The sequence below is a fragment of the Anopheles coustani genome, assembly GCF_943734705.1.
Source record: "Anopheles coustani chromosome X unlocalized genomic scaffold, idAnoCousDA_361_x.2 X_unloc_3, whole genome shotgun sequence".
Classification (NCBI taxonomy): domain Eukaryota; kingdom Metazoa; phylum Arthropoda; class Insecta; order Diptera; family Culicidae; genus Anopheles; species Anopheles coustani.
This window is the reverse complement of record NW_026525137.1, coordinates 765,809-773,504: the sequence shown is the minus strand read 5'-3', so window position 1 is coordinate 773,504 and position 7,696 is coordinate 765,809.

The window sequence follows — 7,696 nt, the reverse complement described above, 5'->3', positions numbered from 1 at the left end:
AAGCAAGTTTTGTAGTTTGTAGAACCATAATGTTTCACAAAATAAAATAAAGTTCACGTGCGTTTTGAAGATTTTGGGAGTTGAACAAAATAAATTAACATTGCGATGTGCGATCCTCATCAATTCATGGTAAGCTAAATACATTCTTCGGCATGTTTGAGTCAGAAACAGCCTAAACAAAAAATTCAAAACACATAACATATTGAACGAAACTTGATACAAAACAATACAAAAGGAGGAATTTGGAATTGAAATTGTACTGTAGAACAGGTACTATAGGACAAGTTTCTATACTACCTCCGACACACAGCACAAAACACAACCCCGAACTGTCGTCTACTGCACGATAACTTATAGGGAAAAGACGTTTGAAGCAATTCCAATAGCAACGTTCTATTTGCAACTGGATTTGAAAATTACTTTATAAAACCGAAAATATTTAAGCATGTCTTTTCGTCTATCAACAAGAGTTGAACAAAAAAAAGAAGTCTACGCAATAGCAAGACGGTTGGGATATTGTTCGGCAGTATGAAATATTGTATATTAATATTGCTGGGCTGCCAACCAACTATGCAATGTTGCGTACGACAGTAGAAAAAGTTAAACCATTGATGGTTCTAGTTGCCGAGACACATATCACGGAAGTTGAAGCTTTTGATCAGTTTCACATACCAGGATACCGTGTCGAATCTTGTTTGTCTAACTCGCGACATACTGGAGGAGTTGCAATATATGCCAGAGATTCGGTTGTTTTCAAAGTTTTATTAAATGAAATGAAAGAGGGCAACTGGTTTTTGGGTATTGCGGTTGCTCGCGGTGTGACAGCGGCGAACTATGGAGTTGTTTATCATTCACCTAGTTCTAGTGACTCTGGGTTCGTGGGTGTTTTGGAGGGGTGGCTGGACAGATTCATCGATTTCAATAAACGTAATATTGTGGTTGGTGACTTTAATATCGATTGGTTGAACACTGAAAAGTCGGTTCCCTTAAAAAGAGCAATGGAAGCAGTCAACTTGAAACAACTGGTTAACCAGCCGACTCGCATCACGAGGCTGAGTAGAACCCTGATTGATCATGTATATTGCAATTTCGAGTCTTTGTCAGTTGCTACGGTGTCGGCTCTCAAGATAACTGACCACGAGACTCTAGGGTTGAGCCTTCGTAATGAGCATTCCAACATAGTCCAAAAACGTATTTCTTGTTTGACCGGATACTCCAAACCATCTCTTTGCAATTTCGTTAGAGAGGGTTTGCAGAGTACAATTTCTGGTTTTAACGAAACGGCTAAAATATTGTGGGATACTCTGGAAAATGCCATGAAAGCCTTCACAGTGGACCGAACTATTGCCTGTAGGGATTCAAACAAGTGGTATAACACAGATCTAGCAAGGCTTAAGAGCAGAAGGGACTGTGCCTATGCCAAGTTCTTAAGGACAAACATTTCTCAACAGTGGTGGGAATACACCGCTTTGAGGAATGAATATACACAGCGTCTGAAAGAAACAAGGCAACAGTTTTTTAGCAACCAGATTAGGGACCACCAAGGTAATAGCAGGGAACTGTGGAAAATCCTCAAGTCTATGCTGAAGCCAGAGGATAAGCCTGGTTTAAGTGTAACATTTGAAGGATGCGCCATTTTTGAGGAAAACACAATTGCTGAAAGATTTAACACTTTTTTTGTTGATAGTGTCAACTCTATTCATCAAAGTATTCCTTCCGTGGCTGAACCTTTGGCATTGAGACCAAATAGTAACCCAAGACAACAATTCAAGTTCGAACCAATATCGATTGAAAAGCTCAAATCGATTTGTTTTAGCTTAGAGAACAAGGCTGGAATTAGCAAAGTGAATGCTCAGGTACTGCGTGACTGTTTCCATGTAGTTGGGGGGGTCCTTCTTTCACTGATCAACCAATCATTGGAGGAGGGAATTTTCCCTGACTCGTGGAGGGAGTCTCTAGTAGTGCCAATTCCTAAAGTGTCAGGAGCCACCAATGCGGAGGAGTTTCGTCCGATTAACATGCTTCATATACTTGAAAAGGTGTTGGAACTTGTTGTCAAACAACAACTTGTCCAGTATCTTGACAGGAATAACTTGCTGGTGGAGGAACAGTCGGGCTATAGAGAAGGACATTCTTGTGAATCTGCGCTGAACCTTTTATTAGCTAAGTGGAAGGAGTTAATGGAGCGAAAACAACCGATTGTTGCAGTGTTCTTGGATTTGAAACGGGCGTTTGAAACGATATCGCGACCTTTGTTATTGGAAACAATCAAAAGGTTCGGTATCGATGGAGTTGAGTTCGAATGGTTCGCATCTTATCTCAGTGGAAGAACGCAACGAACAATTTTCATGAACTGTTGTTCAAACCCTGTCGAAAACACCCTTGGGGTTCCACAAGGAAGTGTTCTTGGTCCAGTGTTGTTTATTATGTATATAAACGACATGAAAAAGGTTTTACAGTCATGTGAAATCAATCTTTTTGCGGACGATACAGTCTTGTTTGTCTCGCGGAAAGATTTAAAACAGACCAAGGAGCTTTTGAATGTCGATTTAGATGCCTTAGATGGTTGGTTAAAATACAAGAAATTGGCCTTAAACATCAAGAAGACCAAATTCATGGTATTGTCTTCGAGACAAATTACTGACCAATCAGCTATTGTCATCAATCAGGAACCAATCGACAGAGTCTCCCAGATAAAGTATCTGGGAGTTATATTAGACGAAAAACTGTCTTTTGGGCCTCATATTGACAATGTCACCTCAAAAGTGGCAAAAAAGTGTGGTGTGATTAGTAGATTGGGCAACAATCTGAATTTTTTCGGAAAAGTTCAGCTCTACAAATCGTTAATAGCACCGCACTTTGATTTCTGTGCATCAATTTTATTTCTCGGCAATCAAACACAGTTACAGAGACTGCAGAGGTTGCAAAACAGAGTCATGCGAATGATTTTGTGTTGCGGCTGGTATACTCCTTCGGTTGTTATGCTCGACGTCTTACAGTGGATGTCGGTCAAGCAGCGGATAGTGTTCCAAACTGCAGTCTTTGTGTACAAAATTTTGAAAGGCCTGGTACCAACGTATTTGGGGGAAAGGATAGTGGTTGGGTCTGACGTGCATCGGTATAACACTCGTAGTGCCGGTGAGCCGAGACTTCCCAGCTATCTGTCTGGAAACGCCCGAAATTCGTTGTTTTTTAAAGGAGTACAATGGTACAACAGGATGCCGAGAGAGATTAAACAAGCGCGAAATCTAAGGGAGTTCAAACGCCTATGCGCCGTATACGTGAAGCAGGTGGTCTGACGCTGTGCTTGTAATGTATTTAGTAAATGTTGTAGTTTTTGAGCCCCGTGTTATTGCATTTGTCAACACGGTCTTTGACTATGGTGATGATGAGTAAAAAAATGAACAGGGACTTTTTATTTTTATTATTTAATTTAACTTAATAGAATGAATGAGTCTACATAGTTTTGAGACACGCGCGCGTGAATGAGGACAATTGGTGGACATGGCTGTACGAAAAGAACTAGTAGTATCTACACATCTCGCTGTAGTTGGGTCCCTTTCTGTTCTTGATAGTGGCACCACATTATCAACCAATGGTAATTGGCGGTGTGAACTACAAACAGAGCAGAAATACCCTTTTACACTCCGGAAGGTGGTGCCTCGTTAACCTTGGGGGACTCGGCGATTTGCCTTTCGAGGTGATTGCTCGGGACCGTTGTACGCAAGGAACAAGATCAGGTCCCTTAAGTAGTACTGGTGGGTTTCACCACACTATCAACCATTGATAGCTGGCGGTGTTAACCAAAACTGTGCGAAAATACCTGCCCTACTCCGGAAAGTGGTCCCCTTTTGCTAGTTGGGAAATCTAAGATGTACCTCTTTGTGCAATTGATGGCGACCGTTGTATGAATGGAGCAGAGATGGATGCGATTGTTCTGGAGAGTAATGCCCCAATGCCCCCTCTCGTTTGATAATTTATATTCAATATCGCAAGATACTTTCGTCCCTCTCAAACCTATGTAGGGGTAAGCGGTGGGACTCATCATATCAAGCCAAATCATTTGCGCAGTATAAGGGCATTGGAAAATAGTGTGCTTTTCTCCATGAAAGCAGTGAAGAACTCTTTCTGTTCCTTATGTGTTCCCCTGTGTGTTATTTTGGTTTTTGTTATTTTGAAGACAACGTTTCTACCATGCTGTACAGGTTTCTAGAAATGTTAATATCTAAACAAAATGAGTTTGATTTCATTGAGTTTAATTTACAAAAAAATTGAAACCAGTGATGTACCGTTCACTGATACATTAAACATACTGTAACATTAAAATAGCAAGAATCTGACCAACCTTCAATCAGCTGGTACGGCCTATTATGTATTCTACATCAAAAGTGTCAATGGAAAGCTTGACCGCGAAGTGCTGCGGGTACGTAAAAGATAGGAGGCAAAGAAGCTTAAACGTTCCTTTTTTGGGTCGGAAGCCAGCTTGAACTGTTCAAATAGTTTAAAAAAAAACGGACAAAATAAGAGAAATTTAGTAAAGGGAAAGCGTCGATCTAAGTCGGCTGCCCGAAACAGCTCAAAGCATCGGTGTTCTATCCGAAAGCCGAAAGTCATACTGAAAAGCACAACATATCCCAAGAATTATGCCAAAAACGGAGAAGCAGTTGATCGTTCTATCAATAAAAGAATTCAAACAGATATCCAAAACCATGGTTTTGCCGGCTTTGGCTAAGGCTTTGACCAACAATGGTAAGGTTGGCTGACAAACCGTTAATAGATGTATTTTGGAGTGAAAATATTTGCAATAAAATTTGCATCATGCAATTCAGTAATGATCTTGCGTAGTGTCTTAACTGGCCGATGGTAGGTCTGCAGGTTTATTGCATACATTAGTATCCCAGGTCAATTATCTAATAATCTCATTCCTGTATTATGTATCATCATAAGTGGTCCGGGTATTTGAAAATGTATATAAATGTCTCATACGGTATAGATTAATATTGATCATATTCACACGAGTAGTTCTGCATCCTCGCCAATAGTAAGACAGTTTTCGACTCCACATGCACCTATGTAACCTCACACCTGATGTTGGGATTTTTACAAATGACCTTTCAGACTAAACATCTCTTTAAGACAAACTACTTCGTGCAAGTAACGTCTTTCTTTAGTTTTTGTTTTATGAAAAACCGCAGTAGCGGAAGTCCCAAGAACAGAATCTCTATCACTACGCGTGTGCGTAGTGCTATTGCTGCATTTGTGAATACAGCAAAACCCTTCCGTTGTACGGAATCGCGCTTAACACTAACCATTTTACACTGATCATCACCAACCAGCGAATCAGGGCAACACGCATGCTTAATCACAAAAAGAAGAACTGTTCGTATGTTACTTTTCGAAATGATTTATTATTTTGGGGGATCAAGAGGATATAGGAAGGTATAACGAAACTCTTTTATTCAAAATAGTTACAATTGAAAATAGTTCGGTGATGAATAATGTCTGCTGTGCGTTCTTGGACAATTCATAGCAAAAAGCACAAGCAGCAATGGATTGCTTGGTTACTGCCATAGACAGTGCTGTGGAAACGCCAGATGTAACAGAAGTCGACACAAAAAACATTAGACAACTAGGCTTAAAAGTCCTGTTTTTTTTTTTTTGCTGGAAGGTCACTGGAACTGGCCAAATAGTTGGGTATTTTTAAGGAAAGGTATAGTGTTGGAGATCGATGTAAAATACCCGAAACAGCTCATAGCTTTGGTATTCTGGCGCTCTTATGTACTCACGGAAAATCCAGTAGATGCGATTATCCTGCATGTTGTAACATTACTCCGAAGGTCAATCAACTCTTTTTTCAATCAACCACTTCTAGAGAATTTTTAAAAGCCCAATATAAATGGAAAAAAATGGAACAACAGTTGATCGTGTGTGGTCAAAAGAAGAACTGAAAACATGAATGATTTGGTTGGTGGTTATGGCGGACATTATCAAACAAAAACATTGTATATAGTACAAGTTGTATTGATCCAAACACTAGATACCCCACGACTGAACGTATTTTCGTCTTCACAATCAAGCACTTGGGCAGCATCAAGGACATGGGAAATAATCTGTTTATTTTCGAAAAAAGGTTTTATCGAAAAAAGGTATGAACTTTTCATTTTTCAGTGTTCAGAGCTCAGATTTTGAGGGTAAATCCTCAACCAACGGAATAAACTTTAGAATGTATGCTTAGGTCATCCTCCACGGCGTGTTGATTAGAAGATTTCTTTTAACGGAAGCATAGTAAATACATTTGCCAACTAAAGTAAAAGACCAGTCATACACAATATTGAATTAAAGCAATAGAAGACAAAAACGGAAGCATGTGAATGAAACAGGAAGTATTATCTTTTAAAGTACAGTTTTTCGTGATAACATAATCGAGCAGTAGTATTCGAAGTCAACTATCGACTGGCTAAAGTCTTGGACGTTTAACAATCACTTCGGTTGAACAATAGTCCATTTAGTTAGGTCTGTTGATCCAAAGGTTGTCTAGAAGCCTCTCGGTGACATTCGCTTTCCCCCTTCAGATGATCGTCGCGTGCCACAACGTCCGTAAAAGGAGATTTTTGTCCTTCCGAAACCCTCCCATCCTAGCCCTAGCTTATTGGTGCACATGCGGGATGGGGACAAAGGGTCAAAGAGGTCGCCTTCGAGAACGATCACATAAAAAAATAGTCCATTTAGTGGTCCGTCCCTTACAAAAGATGAGCATGAAATAAAGTAAAGATGAGATTTACAAGATTTGTCCAGAATTTTAGGACTATCGAACAACTGTATTTTCTATACAGTATTGGTTAATGTCGATCATTTTCACGCTAGAGGCTGTGTATCGTCGACAGTTTAACCATGCACATATCAAAACAACGATCGGTTGGTTCGAAACTACCGAGAAAGGGTTAACGACATTTAAACAAATATCCGTCAATTGTAAAACAGATTTTTGACTATATGTACATGAACCCATGTGGCCTGGCCGTTTAAAGTAAGCAAATCCTGGCAAAACCGCTTGACTTATTTAACAAACAATTATAATAATGCCAAGGAGCCACACTGGCACAAAAACGTATGGTCTGAAAACATAACACAAAAAATACTCTTGGAAGTTGCAGGAAATTCAGAATTCACGTACAACCGGTAGGTTCTACCGGGCCTTAGCTAGTAAAAGGAAAACATATAAAAACAAAGATAGAAAAAATCCTTTACTAAATGAAATAGGAAACCGGTAGATACGCAAAACACAAGGTGTTACGGACAGATTGTAACAAAAAAAATTAAAACATATGCACAAAACACGAAACATAGTTGCACACAAATTACAAATAAAGAAAATCACAGCAGAACATCATAGGTCCGGTATTTAAAATATGCAGGGGCCCGCAGATTATCGCACTCATAATGCATGTAGAACACTGGCGAAATCAGAAGGAATGGAAAACGTATCCATAATAGAAAGTAGGATATGTTATACGATGTGCCTGCAGATCATCTCACACAGGCGAATTAAACCGGGAAAGATGAATGGAGACGATTGTCCTATTCCTATCCATAGCAATTGGTAATTGGCCATTCCCAACCTTTGTTTGTAATTCGGTGTCCATAATAACCTGTTTGGAAGTAGACCGATTCAAAAGCAATCTATAACCGACCAATA